This window comes from Dipodomys merriami, unplaced genomic scaffold (genome assembly GCF_024711535.1).
Source record: "Dipodomys merriami isolate MVZ:Mamm:240054 unplaced genomic scaffold, mDipMer1.0.p SCAF_19, whole genome shotgun sequence".
Taxonomy (NCBI): Eukaryota; Metazoa; Chordata; class Mammalia; order Rodentia; family Heteromyidae; genus Dipodomys; species Dipodomys merriami.
In genome coordinates, this window is record NW_027203270.1 from 26,216,120 (window position 1) to 26,234,003 (window position 17,884).

The 17,884-nt window shown below is 42.3% G+C and overlaps 1 protein-coding gene across 1 annotated transcript in view; it reads left to right on the forward strand.

Annotated features, from left to right (window-relative positions):
- Window positions 1-17,884, forward strand: part of LOC138830992 (signal transducer and activator of transcription 5B) — a 78,474-nt gene that overhangs the window by 30,517 nt on the left and 30,073 nt on the right. The window lies entirely within an intron of this gene.

Sequence of the window (17,884 nt, forward strand, 5' to 3'; positions counted from 1 at the left end):
TGTCTTTAATACACAATTACTGAATACCTACCATATACCAAGTGTTGTGTTATGGAAATCAAAGTGAAGGCAATGTGGGTCTCGCTGTGGGATGGTGTATAGTCTGTTAGTTGAGCATCAAATTATCACTTTGGTATCCACAACCTGATTTCCCCTTGACCCACTACACACACTGTAACCTCCAGAAGCTGTCTTCCAGGTGTGCGTCTCAGTCACCTGGCTTGGAGAACCCACAGAGTTGCCCAGTACTCAACTAGTAGTTAATATACACTGAATATAGTAATACAGATACTTCTGCAACTTTCATATTGACATTCATGAATGACCACAGGGATTTATCATTCATACCTCCTACAGATAAGGTGTTCATCCCTTACACTGCCTGTATGCTTCAGCTTTAGGTAAATTAAGGCTGGATTACTGGTATAATGTGAACAGTCTCCGTCACCATTCCATCATAACTTCCTCCTGGAATATTTTCACAAGTTATCCTCTTGTATCATGTGAATGATATTGTCCCTTAATGAGAGAGTTTTTCTGCCATTAGAAAACTACAGTTTAGGATGGTCTATGATCAATATTGGAGATGGATAATAATATAACTAATGAAAATCCAACAAGGAATGTAACAGGTGTTACCCACCTGCTTCTTACAAGAAATATCACATTGTTCACTCTGACTACAAGTGACCAGGATTCTAGGTTTTTGGCCTTATTGGAAAATTACCCACCCCAATACAGTTCTCATTGTTCTCCTCCCCTCCCTTTTATAATCTGAAGCTTTTAGCCAACTTCTAATTGATGTGGAAGAATGAAGGTGAATCGTCAAACCCTCCATGTCTTCCTTTGGTTGTGTTGGAAGACTTGTCATCTTGGTTCTCTCAGTACTTTGGGGAGCTCATCTCATGTAAAGCCTTTTGTTTTGGATTGTATTTGAGAGATGATTCACTTTGTAGCTTTTGTCATAGTCTTCAGTTGCAGGTACATTGTCATGGAAAAGGTATTTTGTCTAGGTGAGGTTTTCTAAGATGTAAACCTGTAAGCTGGGCACTGGTGGCTCACTTCTGTAATCCTAGCTACTCAGGAGGCTGAGATCTGAGGATCAAAGTTTGAAGCCAGCCTGGGCAGGAAAGTCTGAGAGACTTTTTTTTTCTTCTTTTCTTTATTTTGTTTTTCTGGGGGGGGGGGCGTCCAGTTGTGGGCCTGAACTCGGGGCCTGGGCACTGTCCCTCAGCTCTTCAGCTCAAGGCTAGTGCTCTACCACTTGAGCCACAGTGCCACTTCCGGCTTTTTTTTTCTGCTTATGTGGTGCTGAGGACTCAAACCCAGGGCCTCAGGCATGCAAGGCAAGCACTCTATCACTGAGCCACCTTCCCAGCCCTGAGAGACTCTTATCGCCAATAAACCACCAAAAAGCCAGAAGTGGAGCTGTGGCTCAAGGGGAAGAGCTGTAGCTTTGAGCAAAACAAACAAACAACCTCAGAGACAATACCTAGGCCCTGAGTTCAAGCCCCAGCACACACACACACACACACACATACACACGCACACACACATATGCGCACGCGTTGTGCGCACACCGCTGCAACTTGGTCTTCCCCCAGTAAGTCCCAGTCCCTTCACTTACCTGTTGGAGGACTTGAGATCCACCTGTAGCATAGGGAAGATACTAGCACCAGCACTGTCTTGAGAGGCCTCAGTTAGGAAATCTATAAAGTGCACATAACCACGTATGACCTGTGACAAGAACTCCTTCCTTCTGAACTTTCCTGTTCCTCTGCCCACAATACCAAGGCTACTAGTGCTTTCCTCTCATCTCCATTGCTAATCCCTTTGCTACTGTGTAAGGTTTGGCAGTTAAGCATAGGAAACACTTGGAAACTAAGTCCTTTAATTTGTGTCCAACCATGAAACAGTTTCTAGTGTGCAACTTGATTTGGCCTCAGTAATAAACACAGAAGTTTTTCCTTGAACCCTGAATTCTCTTCACATCAAACCCAGCGTTCTCAGACAGGAGTTGAACGCTTTCTACCACCAGAGCCCAGACTGCTTAGAACAAGGGCTCGTCTCTCAAAAAGCCTGGTCTCTGTTGCCACCACAACCTGCCAGTGACGTGTTAGAAACCACACCAAACCCCATGGCACACTGTGGCCCAGCGCAGGGACCCATCACACTTTCTTACAACTTATATGTAGACTGTTAAGGCAGGAGTGGATCCGGTTGAAAAATTTTAAATCTTCATTTTTCCTTCCTTCATTTTTTTTATACTCAGAAGGATCTAATTTTGCCGCCTCTAGGAAAATTGTAGTCTTTCTTGTTGTTTGACGTTCTCTTGATTTTAGGAAGTCCATGAAATAATACAGTGTTGTTCCTTTGGGGGTTGGGGTGGAATCTTCCATATTATTCATAACCATTTTTGCAACCCAAAGATAAATCTTGTTTTCTTTCCAAGGCCTTTTCCCTATGGTTATTAGTTTTACATGTCTTTTCTCCATGCCTGACCTAGGACACTATATACTCATTGGTTGTCAGCATTGAGGAATGGGAAGGCTTTAAAATATGGGACAGCTGTTTTCAGTTTGAGAAGAGGAATGGCTGAGATTTTTTTTTTTTTTTTTTTGCCAGTTGTGGGACCTGAACTCTGGGCCTGGGCACTGTCCCTCAGCAATTCAGCTCAAGGCTAGCACTCTACCACTTGAGCCATAACACCATTTCCAGCTTTTTCTGCTTATGTGGTGCTGAGGAATCGAACCCAGAGCCTTATGCATGCAAAGCAAGCACTCTACCACTGAGCCACCTTCCCAGCTCTCTGAGAATTTTTTTTTTTAATGTCAACTACGGCCTTAATATGTTATCACATTTATTATCATCAGGATATAGTATCTTCTGTCTAGATGGAGACTTGTGGAACATTTGTGTGACAATCTAGGGAGGCCTGTCCTTTTCCCTTATATTTCTCAGGTTAGCCTGATGATCTGTAACAGTTCCTCTGCTGTTTAAAATATGTAGCTCACGTGATCTTGGCCACCTCTAACTTAGGCAAGTGAGATACACTTAGATCGCATAGGTTCTGAGTCTTACATTGGCTTTGTTTTTCTTTGGAGCTTTACTGGAAACCAAATACTATTGCGTACTAGCTGCAGAGGCAGGAGGGGAAGTTGGCAAGAATTTACTGCTTTCTGTTTGGGCTGTTAGAGGCAGCTGACCTTTCGGAAGGAAATCGCTGCTCTTTGGTTCTTCCTGTAGCAGTGCAGCCTGTAAAAGTGTACAGGCACGGGGGGTTGGCTTCTGCTGCCAGCACCATGAGCTGTTTAGTTAAGATGTGGGAGCTTGAATGCATCTGTGCTCAGCCGTAGGAGTGGGCACTTAGGTCGCAGACCTAAGTTGTGATCAGATATCCTAGTACAAGTGTAGAAGGAGCAAACACATTTTTCAGAACAGCCAGTTTTCGTAAAAATGGTTTCATTTTATTGTAAAGACCCAGTGTTAATGGTGCAGTGAACTTGGACAGCTAGTTGGTACAATTTTAATTCATCTGAACACTAAATGTCCTGATAACTATATTGTTTTTCATACTTGGATGAACTTTTTTTCCCCCTGACAGGATAAACTTTTAGATTTCTAAGACACAAGCTCTTATTCAAATGTTATTTCTTCTGAGAACTAGAATGAGTTGTTGTTGTTCTAGATTTTCTTTTTCTTTTTTTGGGAGGTAGTACTGGGAATTGAACCCAGCATGCTAGGCAGGTGTTTTCCTCTACGCATTGTTGGGTCCACCTTTTCTACAGGGCTCGTTTTACTTGGTAGTGCTAGAATTATGTTCAGAATGATGTAGTCAGTCAGAGCTAGGAGCTGGTGGTTCATAGGTAATCCTAGCCATTCAGGGGCTGAGATCTAGAAAATCGTAATTGGAAGCCAGCTAAGGCAAAAAGCTTATCAAATCCCATCTCCAAAATAGCCAGGAATAAAAAAGCAGGACAGGAAGCATGGCTCAGGTGATAGAGTACCAACTGAGCAAGCATAAGGAACTGAGTTCAAACCCCACTACTGCCGAAGAAGAAGAGGAGGAGGAGGAGGAGGAGGAGGAAGGAGGAGGAGGAGGAGGAGGAGGAGGAGGAGGAGGAGGAGGAGGAGGAGGAGGAAGAAAGCTTTGTTAATGCTTCATCAGTGGAATATCACCCAGTAAGCAAAGGAATTAGCTGATGAGGCATTTCTTTCTCAAAGGAAGATATTGTAGTATTTTACTATTTTATCCAAAATATATTTAGGCCAATTTTTAATCTTGTTATGTGCCAGATTATATACTGTCTTTAAGAAAAAAATGAAGTTAGGGGCTGGGAAGGTGGCTCAGTGGTAGAGTACTTGTCTTGCATGTATGAGGCCCTGGGTTCGATTCCCCAGCACCACATAAGCAAAAAAGAAAAAAAGCCGGAAATGGCGCTGTGGCTCAAGTGGTAGAGTGCTGGCCTTGAGCTGAAGAGCTGAGGGACGGCGCCCAGGCCCAGAGTTCAGGCCCCACGACCGGACCCAAAAAAGAAAAAAAAGAAAAAAGAAAAAATGAAGTTAGATAATTCAGTGCACAGAACAAGGCTGTCAGAAAAGGGGCCAAATGCCATATTCTGCATTTGATTTGGGCCCATGGATAAATGTGCTTTTCTGTTATTATTGGTCTCTTTCCTGGGGTTATTGTCAATGACAGATATTGTTGGGCAATGATTTGCAGTGCTGCACATACAAGATGGCAAGAAAGTCATCCGAGGGCCTCTTTAGCAAGTGTGTCCGACCTCCTTGAGACAGCAAAGAATCCAAGGAATACAGCCTCTGCCTCAATTGTCAAAATAAATAAGTAAAGCAGGCATGTTTCCCACCAGTTCTTTGGCCTTTGAGTAAGAGCCAGGCTAGGAACTAGCTGAAAGTTTCTGCCATCTCCTTTTGTCCCTACAGCTTTCTAGAGGCTTTGAATTATTGAACTTTCCAGGGCCTTTATGCAGGCTAGTCATATCCAGATGTGGCATTCCAGGTACAGGAAGTTATCTCTATGTCTGTCTGTCTATATTTATCTATCTTTTAAAGGAATTATTGTATTGTTGTAGTCCGTTTTCTGTGTGTTTTGTTCTATCTATAGTTTGTTTAGTTACACCAAAGATGAGAAGAGATCCACAAATATAATAGATGTTAGAATTACAAATTAACCGTAGCCATCAATAGTATTGAGTCTCTTCATGAAAGTGTATTGAATTAGTATATTTGAAAGTAGTAGAAATGTATTTCTTTTAAAAATAGTATTTTTTTTTTTTTTTTACTGTTTCATGTCCTACTTAAGGCTACCTAGTTTGTATAACAGTATCATAACCTGGGAAATACTGCTTCCTCTGTCTTTGTGTGTCCCTTTAAACCTGGTTCAGTAGTACCTATCATCATGAAAATTAATTTTACATTTCAAATGACATTTTTTTGGTCAGTCATGGGGCTTGAACTCAGGGCCTAGGTGCTATCCCTGAGCTGCTTTTGCTCAAGGCTAGCACTCTATCACTTTGAGCCACAGCTCCACTTCCAGTTTTTGAGTGGTTAATTGGAGATAAGAGTCTCATGGACTTTCCTGCTCTGGCTGGCTTTGAACCCCGATGCTCAGATCTCAGCCTCCAGAGTAGATAGGATTATAGGTATGAGCCACCGGCCCTGCCTGGCCTCTAATATTTTTCTTTAACAAGCATATTGTACACATTTCTTTATTTAACATGCTCCTAATGATACTCTGAGAAGCTGTGTCTAGGGTTGGAGGCCTGGCTTAAGTAGTAGGATGTCAGCCACAAGCAAGCTGAGCAAAAGTGCAAGGCATTGAGTTCAAGGTCCAGAACAAGAAGAGGAAGCAAGGAAGGAAGGAAGGAAGGAAGGAAGGAAAAAAAAGAGGAGAGAAAGGGGGAGGGTAGGAAGAAAGGATGGAGGGAAAGAAAGATGTATCTAGGGCTGGGAAGGTGGCTTAGTAGTAAGAGCACTTGCCTTGCATGCCTGAGGCCCTGGGTTTGATTCATCAGCACCACATAAGCAAAAAGAAAAAAGCTGGAAGTGGCGCTGTGGCTCAAGTGGTAGAGTGCTAGCCTTGAGCTGAAGAGCTGAGGGACAGCGTCCAGGCCCAGAGTTCAGGCCCCACAACCGGACCCAAAAAAAAAAAAAGAAGAAAGATATATCTATATGCTGTTTATATTTTAGCACAGCATCTATATTTCATTTAGGTGCATGCACATTATTCCTTCCTACTAATCAATTTTAATTTCACCATTCCCCTGTTTTGGATATTTATATTGCTTCTGGCACCTCCCAGTTATATGTTATTCTATTTAACTTGTCAGTTATACTATTTCACTAGTGACTGCCCCTGGGAGTTGACCTGGTGTGAGACATTCCTCAAAGCAAATTTTTCTAAGTTGAAACTTAATGCTGTAATTGTCAATGGCAAGAACGAGGCTGTGAACTTTAATGAGGAAGACATTGGGAAAGTGTTTATTTTTCCATAACGCACATAGTCATTATTTATGGGATCCAGCAAATGTTTTCAGTCATCTGGAAAATGGTATTGTAACTTCTTCACTGATGGGTTGCTCAAGTGAGTGGCTGGTTGGATTGGAAGCAGAGACAATAATGTATGTTCAGGGATGCTGGCATTCCACCCAGAAACAGCCCCACATCTAACAGGTCCAGATTTTTATGCCCTGCTAGGGACCATTTCAAGATGAGAGTCGAATCCAGCTTACTGCTTTTTTTTTTTTTTATTCTCTTGTTGAAAATTTTGCCTTTCATTTCGATTTTGGAAACAAAACTACCGTCCTAGGAAGCTGAAAGAATAAAACAACAAGCATTCAGACTTTGCCTTGATTGACCAACTGTGAGCAGTTTTATTTGCCTTATCACTCTCCCTACCACCAACATGCTTTCCCCTTCTCCTTTAAAGGAATGGTGCAGACCCAAGAGTACCCTCTACTCAATCTCGATGCCTTCGCCACCCTCAAGAAATTAACATTGATACAGGCCATGTTTAAATGTTCTCAAATTATCCTTTCCATAGTTATCATGTCTTTGTAGCCTGTCTCTCACTCACTTGCTGATTCACTTGTTGCTGGGGTTTGAAATTAAGGCCTAGAATTTGAGCCTGCTCGCTCAGCTTCCTTGTGCAACTGCCAGTTGAGCCATGCCTCTGGTTCAGCTTTTTGCTAGTTATTTTGAAGATGGAGCCTAGTGGACTTTTTTTCTCACCCTCATGAGTAGCTAGGATTATAGGCTTTATAGTCTCCTTTTTACTATAACAGTACTTCTTTTTTGGTTTTTTGTTTTTGTTTTGATCATCATGAGAGTTCCAAAATTTGGATGATTTTTTGATTTAGTTGATTGTTATTTCTTCTTGTTTCTGTACAATTTGGTTTGTGTGTGTGTGTGTGTGTGTGTGCATGCGCGCGTGTGTGCATGTATGCGTGCGTGCGTGTGTGTGTGTGCGCGCGCGTGTGTGTGTGTGTGAGTGTGCATGTGTGCCAGTTCTAGGGTTTGAACTCACAGCCTCCTGTGTAGCTAGGATTATAGGCCTGAGTCACTGACACTTGGGTTATAATTTAGTTTTTGTATTCTTTTCAGCATGTCACATGGTATCAGTTTGTCATGACTGGGGATATCTGATCACTTGGTTAAGATATTGTTCCCCAAATTGATTCACTTTTCCTTTTTGTGAATAATTAAGAAATATGTGAGGTAGTTTCCCACAATGGTCAGTCATCTCTCAATTCTAGGAGCCATAATGGATCCCTGTGTGATTCCACCCGTTTGTTGAGATTGTACATTTTTCAAGTTAAGGCCTTATATTTATATGGGAGTGGAATGTATGACAACTCACTGGTGAAAGCTTGATTTTTATATTTAGCAAGAACCTCCCTTTCTTCCCTCTCATTGGGCCCCCTTGCTTCCTCTTTCTCTCCTTCCCAAAGCAATGTGTAATGACTTGGCTGTGATGGAAAGATTTGTGACTGATTGTCTTCCCTGGATGCTGTCATCTCTCAGTTGCCTGGGCAAATGTCTTTGTTTGTTATTGTTGTTGTTGTTGTTACTGGTGTGTGTGTGTGTGTGTGTGTGTGTGTGTGTGTGTGTGTGTGTGTGTGTGTGTGTAATGCTTTTATTCTTTCTATTCTTTCCCATCTGTTTAATAATATAATTCTTTTTTTTTTTTTTAAAGAGGATTGCCTTCCTGATAAGGTAGTTTTTATACCTTTTTTTTTTTTTTTTTTTTTTTTTAAAGCAAATGGTTCCTAGTGTTGACCTACTTCTAGATGTGGTCATTTTACTCTTAACTTTCTAATTTGATGTCAGGCCAACTTTAGTATGTATAAAGTCTGAATCTTTATTATTGCAATTTAATATTTTTCTAGTCTTCAAAGTACTTCCTTCAAGGCAACCACTACATAGGACATTATTGTGACACAGTCAACATGACCATGGCCCTGGCTCTCTGTGCTCTGTTCCAAGTCCTTCAGTCATTAGTGGGCGCTAATATGTGTAACCGCGTTGGATGCTGGCTCCTTGCCTTGTTCTTTGCCGACCAGAAGCAGTGTTTGTACATCTGTTTCATCTGTAAGCCAGCCCTAGCTTTGCCAAAATCAGAGCCTTGCAATATTAACATTCTTGTTCTAGTTTCTTATTGTTGTTCTGCAAATTATGAAGTGCAACAGAAATATGGAAGAAGTACAGAGAATAATATGACAAGTCACCACAAATCCTCAGGACCCTGGTAGCATTGTGCAGGGGGTAAGATACAGGCTCTTGAGTGGGGTCAGCCCCGATCAGGACTTAGAGTGTAGGACCACGGACATCTATTCACCTTTCCTTTTAGGAGTAATATCACTGGGATAGAATTACATATCGCTTACCTGGTTTTGTTTGTTTTGTTTTTATATTTGGTAGCATTGGGTTTAAATTCAGGGCTGTGTGCTTGCTTGGCAGGAACTCTGTTGTGTCAGTCTGTTTTCCCTGGTTATGTTTGAGGTAAGATCTTACATTTTGCCCAAGCTAGTCTCCATCTATCACCATATTTAATTTCGAAACATTTTCATCATGCCCCCCCCCCAGACTCTGATCTGTTCACAGTCACTCCCCATTTCCTCCTCTACCAACTCTATTTTCTGTCTCTGTGCATTTGCCTTCTAAACATTTCATGATATGGAAATACAATATATAGGATCTTTAGTGTCTGTCTTCTACCTTTTTTTGGGGGGGGAGGGTCAGTGCTAGGGCTTGAACTCAGGGCCCAGGCTCTGTCCCTAAGCTTCTTTTGCTCAAGGCTAGTGCTCTACCACTTGAGCTACAGCTCCACTTCTGGCTTTTTTGGTAGTTTATTGGAGATAAGAGTCTCATGGACTTTCCTGCCTGGCTGGCTTCAAACCACAGTCCTTAGATCTCAGCCTCAGCATCTAGGATTATAGGCATGAGCCATCAGTGCCCAGTATCCACTTTTTATCATGTTTTCAAGGTTCATCCATAGTTTAGCATATATCAGGACTTTGTTTCTCTTTTTGGTTGTTGTTTTGCTTTATGATGCTAGGGATTGAACCCAGGGCCATGCACATGTTAGACAAGCTCTCTGCTTCTGAGCTACATCCCTAGTCCAAGACTTTACTTATTTGTTTGTTTGTTTGGTCATAATGGTGATTGAAGTCAGGGGCTCCTACTTACTAAGCAAGTGCTCTACAACTGAACCACCCCTTCAACCCTTAACCTTATTTTATGTTTGTTGCTAATAATTCATTGAAGAGTTTAATAAATGAAAGATTGAAATTTCACTCTTTGTCCTTTCTACTTTGAGTAGCAGGATGCAGATGTGGTCTCATCCTTGGACAAAGTGAGTAAAGACCTGGCTCTCTGGCAGCATGGTCTTCTCTGCTACAACACATCTGAATGGAAGTGCTCTTATGCTCTCTGTCTGTCTGTCTGTCTGTCTGTCTCTGTGTGTGTGTCTCTCTCTCTGTTTCTGTCTGTTTCTCTCATGCCAGAACTTGGGCTTGAACTCAAGGCCTCATGTTCTCACTTGGTGTTTTTTGTTTTTGCAAAAATGTTGGCACTCTACCACTTGAGCCACAACCTCCACTTCCAGCTATTTGCTGGTTAATTGGAGATGAATCTTACAGACTTTCTGTTTTAACTGGCTTTGAACCGTGATCCTCAGATCTCAGCCTCCTGAGTAGGTAGGATTACAGGCATGAGCCACCAGCTTCTAGCTAATGTGATTTGTGTGTGTGCGTGTGCGTGTGTGCGTGTGCGAATGCGCACATGTGCATATGCATGTGTGCATGCTGTTACAGGGGCCTGAACAGTGAGTTCTGTTTCTTTTGGGGTTTTGCACATGTGTGGCGAAGCCTTGTTCTTTGTACACTCCCTTCACCCTTCACAACTCTCACTTCTCTCATTCAGAGGTGGGAGAACAGAACTCCCAGGCCTCCCTCCACCTTGCCCATGGTTCTTGTCTGTAGAAGTCCTTGTGCCAGTAAATTAATAACCTTGTGCAAAAAAGAAGTTCAAGTTTATCCTGAAGGTACTGGTTAATGACAAGGGTGGCAAGAGGTGTTCATCAAAGGATTGATTTGGGAAAGGAAGTTCATTTTGTTTAGTTAAAATTGGAGGTCAGGGGAAGCCTTTTTTTTTTTTTTTTTGGTGTTAGTCCTGGGGCTTGAACTGAGGGCCTGGATGCTGTCCTTGAGCCTTTTCTGCTCAAAGTTAGCTACCACTCTACCACTTTAGCCACAGCTCCACTTCTAGCTTTTTGATAGTTAATTGGAGATAAGAATCTCATGGATTTTCCTGCCTCGGCTGGCTTTGAACCAAGATCCTCAGATCTTAGCCTCCTGAGTATTTAGGATTATAGGTGTGAGCCACCAATGGCCAGCCAAGAAGCCTCCTTAGAAGATATAAAGTAAAAGGATCACAGAGAGCACCTATAGGCACCCTGATTTCAGTGTTTATAGTATTCACTCCTTCTTGCTGACACCTCTCAAGAGACTTAGGGAGTATTATTCCCACTAAGAGTAAAAAAGAAAAAAACGGAGAAGCCTACGAGGTCAGGCATCTGCAGGCCTGTGTTTAGGTGCATTGCTCCAGCACTTTCACCCGGTTTTAGAGACTGACCCTGCAATGAGTTGAGGTAGATGAGGATGAGGGATGGAAAAATATAAATTATAAATGCTTTCAATGATGTGTATGAATTTCATCAAACACATCTTAGCCCCACCCCCATGCCAAGTTGGCATTCACTCACTCAGGCTGCCCCTTGTTCCCCCACAGCAAAGTCAGTGAGACCTGTCCAGGATTCTGGAATCTTCAGAGAGGAGAGAGAGAGTAATGGTTTTCTTCATGAATGTTTATATTTTACTTGAAAAAAAAATTAAGAGAGGAGGAGAAACGACTGACCAAAACAAAGTATAATTGAGACAAAATTATCCCTAAGTCCTACCCTCTTCTATCTTTTACTGTAATAGACATTCACGTATATGGTTTTCAGTAGGCCTGGTGTCTCTTTACTCTTGGATATATGCAGATATATGAGGTTAGTGTGGATGCCTGAGTCTTCTGCATCCAGGGCTACTTTGGCTTGCTGTGGAATGTTTGTGAACAGTAAGGAGCGTGACTATGCAGAGCTCAATTGGTTTTCATCTCTGGTCTAAAAATACAATAGTGAATACATTTCCCAGTCTTTCGAGAAGCCTGAGATGATTTACCAAAGATATAAACCACTTCCCCTGTCAGAACGTCACGCATTGAAGATGGAGCTGCCTGTAAATAAGCAAAGGAGAGCATGTATTTGGGACAGTGGGGGTTTAGAGAGAGTAACATCTGATGGATGATGGATAAATAGTAGGACCAGAAACAGATGTCAGCTTATAACTGTATGGGCATAGCCTAATAATAATGGTAATGATTTTGACATGTATGAAGAAAAACAGCTTAGATTCTAGGTTTTATCCATATAAATTAGAGGATGGGGCAGTTTTTTTCCTAACGTGAGTATTTTAAGTGATTTCATGATAATCTCAGTAAGTCATCTCAGATTCCATGTATATATAATTCTTAGTTTAAAAGTAAATATATCAGGTACTGGTTGCTCACACATGAAATCCACCCTACTCAAGAAGGCTGACATCTAAGAATTGAGATTGGAACCCACCCTGGGCTAGAAAGTCTATTTCCAAAAAGACAGAAGTAGAGCAGTAGAGCTGTGGCTCCAGTGGTAGAACGCTAACTTGGAGCAAAGCAAGTTCAAGGATAGCAAGTGTCCAGAGCCTAAGTTCAGGCTCCAGGACAGGCACAAAAAATAAACAGGTGATTCTATACCATTTAAATATTCAATTTTAATTTACAAAGGTGCATATATGGGGAACAGTAATATTTCCGTACACCGGTGCAACATGTCATAATCAGCTCAGAGTAACTGGCATATACATCACCTCAAACACCTCAAACATCAATCACTTCTTCGTGTTAGGAACATTGAGAATCTTTTTTACTACCTATTTATTATACATGTTTGACTAGTCATAAGCAAAGTCTACTTTCTAGCTCTTATCAAAACATTTTTATGTAGGAAAGCTATATTGCATTTATCAAAATAAGGCAATTGCCGCCTTATATTTGTCAGCCATTATCCTCCAAATAGCATAGTATTTTAGAAAATGACTATTATGACATATTTATAATTAGAATCAGAAGAAATATTCTGACCAGTTCTGAGAGCATTCTACTCTTGGATACAAACTAACTATTAATATAAAACTTATATTATGGGGCTGGGAAGGTGGCTCAGTGGTAGAGCGCTTACCTTGCATGCCTGAGACCCTGGGTTCGATTCCTCAGCCCCACATAAGCAAAAAGAAAAAAGCCGGAAGTGACGCTGTGGCTCAAGTGGTAGAGCGCTAGCCTTGAGCTGAAGAGCTGAGGGACAGCGCCCAGGCCCACAGTTCAGGCCCCACGACTGGAACCCCCCAAAAAAAGCCAAAAATAAAAACAAACAAATGTATTATATGCCTGGTGCTGGTGGCTCACACTTGTAAACCTAGTATTCAGGAAGTTGACATCTAAGGATCATGGTTCAAAGCCAGCCGGGGTAGAAAAGCCCGTGAGACTCTTATCTCCAATAAACCACCAGAAAACTGCAAGTGGCACTGTGACTCAAGTGATAGAGCACTGGCTTTGAGCTGAAGAGCTGAGGAACACAGCGCGCAGGCCCAGAGTTTAAGACCCACGACCGACAAAACAAAACTTAAATAGTGTGACAGGCCAGGTGTGGTAGGACATGCCTGTAATCCCAGTGATTTTAGAAGCTGAAGCAGGAGGATGATGAGTTTGAGGAAAGCCTGAGCCTACACAGAAAGACCTTATTTTTTAAAATACAATAAAAGAGATGAGTGCTGGTGATTCATGCCTATAATCCTAGCTAATCAAGAAACTGCAATCTGGGGCTGGGACGGTGGCTCAGCAGTAGAGTGCTTGCCTTGCATGCACGAGGCCCTGGGTTCGATTCCTCAGCACCACATAAGCAGAAAAAGCCGGAAGTGGCACTGTGGCTCCTGTGGTAGAGCGCTAGCCTTGAGGTGAAGAGCTGAGGGACAGCGCCCAGGCCCAGAGTTCAGGCCCCATGACCAGCAAAAAAAAAAAAAAAAGAAAGAAAGAAACTGAAATCTAAAGATACTGGCTTAAAGCCATCTCAGGCAAAAAAATCCAGAAGATTCTTACCTCCAGTTAGCTACCAAAACCTTAAATGGAACTGTGGCTCAAGTGGTAGTGTGCCAACCTTGAGCAAAAAAACATGAAGATAACACCCAGGCTCTGAGTGTAATCCTCTTAATGACACCAAAAAAGTGTTATATTTATTTAGTATTTTTATGTGCATGGCATATTGCTATCATATTTGTCTCTTAAAACAGTAATAGACTCTAGTAATATGCTTGGCCAACAGGACATATGAGATATTTATTTATGTGTTTATTGACTCAGCAAATATTTAAGGACTACTTTACTGAGTACTAGGGACAAGGGAGTAAATAAGATGTGCTCTCGTTGGCTCCAGTGTCTCACACCTGTAGTCCTTGCTGCTCAAGAGATTGAGATCTTGAGGATCACAGTTCAAAGCCAGCCTGGGCAGGAAAGTATGTGAAACTTTTATCTCCATTCAACCACCAAAAGTGGCTCTTGGGGTTCGATATGGTAGAGTGCTAACCTTGAGTGAAAAAGCTCAAGGAACAGCTCCCATGCCCTGAGTTCAAGACCTGTGACCACCACCAACAACAAAAAAAGATGTGGGGGCTGGGAAGGTGGCTCAGTGGTAGAGCGCTTGCCTTGCATGCCTGAGACCCTGGGTTCGATTCCTCAGCACCACATAAGCAAAAAGAAAAAAGCCGGAAGTGGCGCTGTGGCTCAAGTGGTAGAGCGCTACCCTTGAGCTGAAGAGCTGAGGGACAGCGCCTAGGCCCAGAGTTCAGGCCCCACAACCGGACCCCCCCCCAAAAAAAAGATGTGCCCTTTTAAGTGCAATTACAAAAACTAAAGGGATAAATGATATATTATGACATATCTTTTTTTTCTGGGGGGGGGGGGTCCGGTTGTGGGGCCTGAACTCTGGGTCTGGGTGCTGTCCCTCAGCTCTTCAGCTCAAGGCTAGCGCTCTACCACTTGAGCCACAGCACCACTTCCAGCTTTTTTCTTATGTGGTGCTGAGGAATCAAACCCAGGGCCTCGAGCATGCAAGGCAAGTGGTTCTACCACTGAGCCACCTTCCTAGCCCCATTATGGCATATCTTATCAAGGGACAAATAGACCATTATCAAAATAGACTCATTTAAATTATAAAATGTAATTGAGCAACTGAATTAGGATCCCCACCATTTTCAAAATGATGTCATGTCCCATCATACCTTGAAAACTTTGGAAAAGAAGATGGTGGTGGTTCACATTGTAAGCCCAGCAATTGGGAGATCGAGGCCAGGCTGGGCTACATAGTGAAACACTGTTTCAGAAAAAAAAAAAAAAAAAAAGCTGATAGATTAACTGCAGCATGTGTATACATTCATACAACAACCAAAAGACAATGCTTATATGTCCAGCAGTGTTCTACGCCCAAGAGAACAAAAGAAAGTCACTGTCCACATGGTGACTTTACCCCAGTAAAGTCAGTAAGTAGATATATGTCAGAAAGTTATCAGTGAGAAGAAGAAAAAAAAGACAAGAAAAGAATAGAGAATAACTATCGAATTACTTTATTTGGGTTCGATGGGCTCCGAGTTTTTCTACTACTTTCCTCTTTTATTCCTTGGGTCAGTTCAGCTGGTGAATTCAAATACAACAGATCTTATATCTTCTGGTATCATTTACACTTCATTAAGGGAGCTATGGTGAGGTCCTGCTGCTTCCTTATCCTTTATAAAGGGAGATTGGTACCCCAGCTCCGCTCTTCAGTCCTGTATCATATATCCATATACTTAAGTATCTATGTACCTCATCCCTCCGTTCCTGTGTCCTTCCCTCCTTCCTGCTTTCCTCCCTTCTTTCCTTCCTCCTTTTCTCCTTCCCTCCCTCCTTCCTTCCCTCCTTCCATCCATTTCTTTCTTCTTTCCTTCCTTTTTTTTGTTCATAAAGCATGATCTGGTGTATATCCTTGAGCTTGGACTTGAGATTGGACTCATTTTAATTACAAAATGTCTTCTGGATGTTTGATTATCAAGTGAACTTGCTTCTGGAGAGAGCTTTTTAGTCCCAGTGTTTCTTCTGGTAAACTCATAGCCATTGAATCTGATGTCTCATATGATCTTCCAGTGATCCCAGCCCTAAAGCCTAAAAGCCCTAAATAAAATTGGACACTGTTCAAGTGTTCTATAGTATCACACAAGTCTAAAAGAGGTAACTGGCACTCATACCATACCTCATTGTTGGCTAACTGACTGCTCCCATAAATAGCTCAGTGTTACATGATCTGATGGCTTCAACTAAGCAGAAGAGGGATTTTTATTTCCTCATTCACATGCATATGTGGTCTCCAGTCAACAAAATCCAGGTCCAATTCACTGGACTGTAACCATAACGTCATTCTTAGGAGAACGGTGCAGATCAGTAACCATGTCATTGTGGATGGGATTCAGGATAGTCCTACCTTATCCCAAACCCCACTTCTATGGAAAACAGAGCAAGATTTGGGTTTAATGTCCTTCGATGTATAAAGTAATATTGCTACTACTTAACCCCAATCTGTTAATCGTAGAGGCTATGCTGTGAATGTGTTAAAACTTCTCTGATAAGGGGCTGGGAAGGTGGCTCAGTGGTAGAGCGCTTGCCTTGCATGCATGAGGCCCTGGGTTCAATTCCTCAGCACCACATAAGCAAAAAGAAAAAAGGTCGGAAGTGGTGCTGTAGCTCAAGTGGTAGAGCACTAGCCTTGAGCTGAAGAGCTGAGGGACAGCGCCCAGGCCCAGAGTTCAGGCCCCACGACCGGACCCAAAAAAAACCAAACTTCTCTGATAAGTCTGAGGAAGCATCTTGGTAGTTTAATAAACCATTTTTCTGAAGCCAAGATCATATTTAAATAATAATAATAAAACTGCATACACACTATCAGAGTACAATTTTTTAAATTTATTTGTGATGTATTGTTTTTGTGTCTGAAAGATTGTTGCAGGCTATAATGTAACAGAATGTCCCATCACAGTACCTCTGGAGGTTTAACCTTGAGTATTTTACCAGATAGGTCTGTGTTCTCTGTGAGGAAGCATTGTTACGCAGGTAACTAGTGGTAATTCACTACATAGTACACTTTTTCTTCACTGCACTCTTTTTTTTTTTTTTTCCCCAAACTGGCAGTGTATCGCTTACATTTCTTCTGACCAAAATATCGATCCAAGATTACTCTTTAAAAATTTCTCTGGGGAGCCAGGTGCCAGTGGCTCATGTCTGTAATCCTAGCTACTCAGGAGGCTGAGATCTGAGGATCACGGTTCAAAGCCATCCTGGGCAAGGAAAGTTCATGAGACTCTTACCTCCAGTAAGCCACTAGAAAACTGGAAGTGGCGCTGTGGCTCAAATGGTAGAGCGCTCACCTTGAGCTGAAGAGCTGAGGGACAGCGCCCAGGCCCAGAGTTCAAGCCCCACAACCAAAAAAAAAAAAAAAAAAAAAAAAAAAAAAAAATTCTCTGGGGGCTGGGAAGGTGGCTCAGTGGTAGAGTGCTTGCCTTGCATGCATGAGGCCCTAGGTTTGATTCCTTAGCACCACATCAAGTGCTTGAGTGCTAGCCTTAAGCTGAAAGAACTGAGGGACAGCGCCCAGGCTCAGAGTTCAGGGCCCATGACTGGCAAAAAAAAAAAAAAATCTCTGTGGATTATTTAATGAAAGCCATTGGTGGTTCTTTCCCACACCTGGTTTTGTACTGTTGCTTATTGGACACCTTCATATTAATTATAGTCACAGACCAAATTGGGTACTTTGCCATAGCCACACTGAGTTGTCTGTATTTTGAAAACATTTTAAGGCTAAAGCTCAGCTCAAGAATATTAATCTTATGCCGGGCGCTGGTGGCTCACGCCTGTAATCCTAGCTACTCAGGAGGCTGAGATCTGAGGATCACGGTTCAAAGCCAGCCCGGGCAGGAGAGACCGTGAGACCGTGAGACTCCTATCTCCAATAAACCACCAGAAAACCGGAAGTGGCGCTGTAGCTCAAGTGGTAGAGCGCTGGCCTTGAGCTGAAGAGCTGAGGGACAGCGCCCAGGCCCAGAGTTCAAGCCCCACGACCGACAAAAAAAAAAAAAAAAAAAAGAATATTAATCTTGGCTGGGAAGGTGGCTTAGTGGTAGAGTGCTTGCCTAGCATGCATGAATAA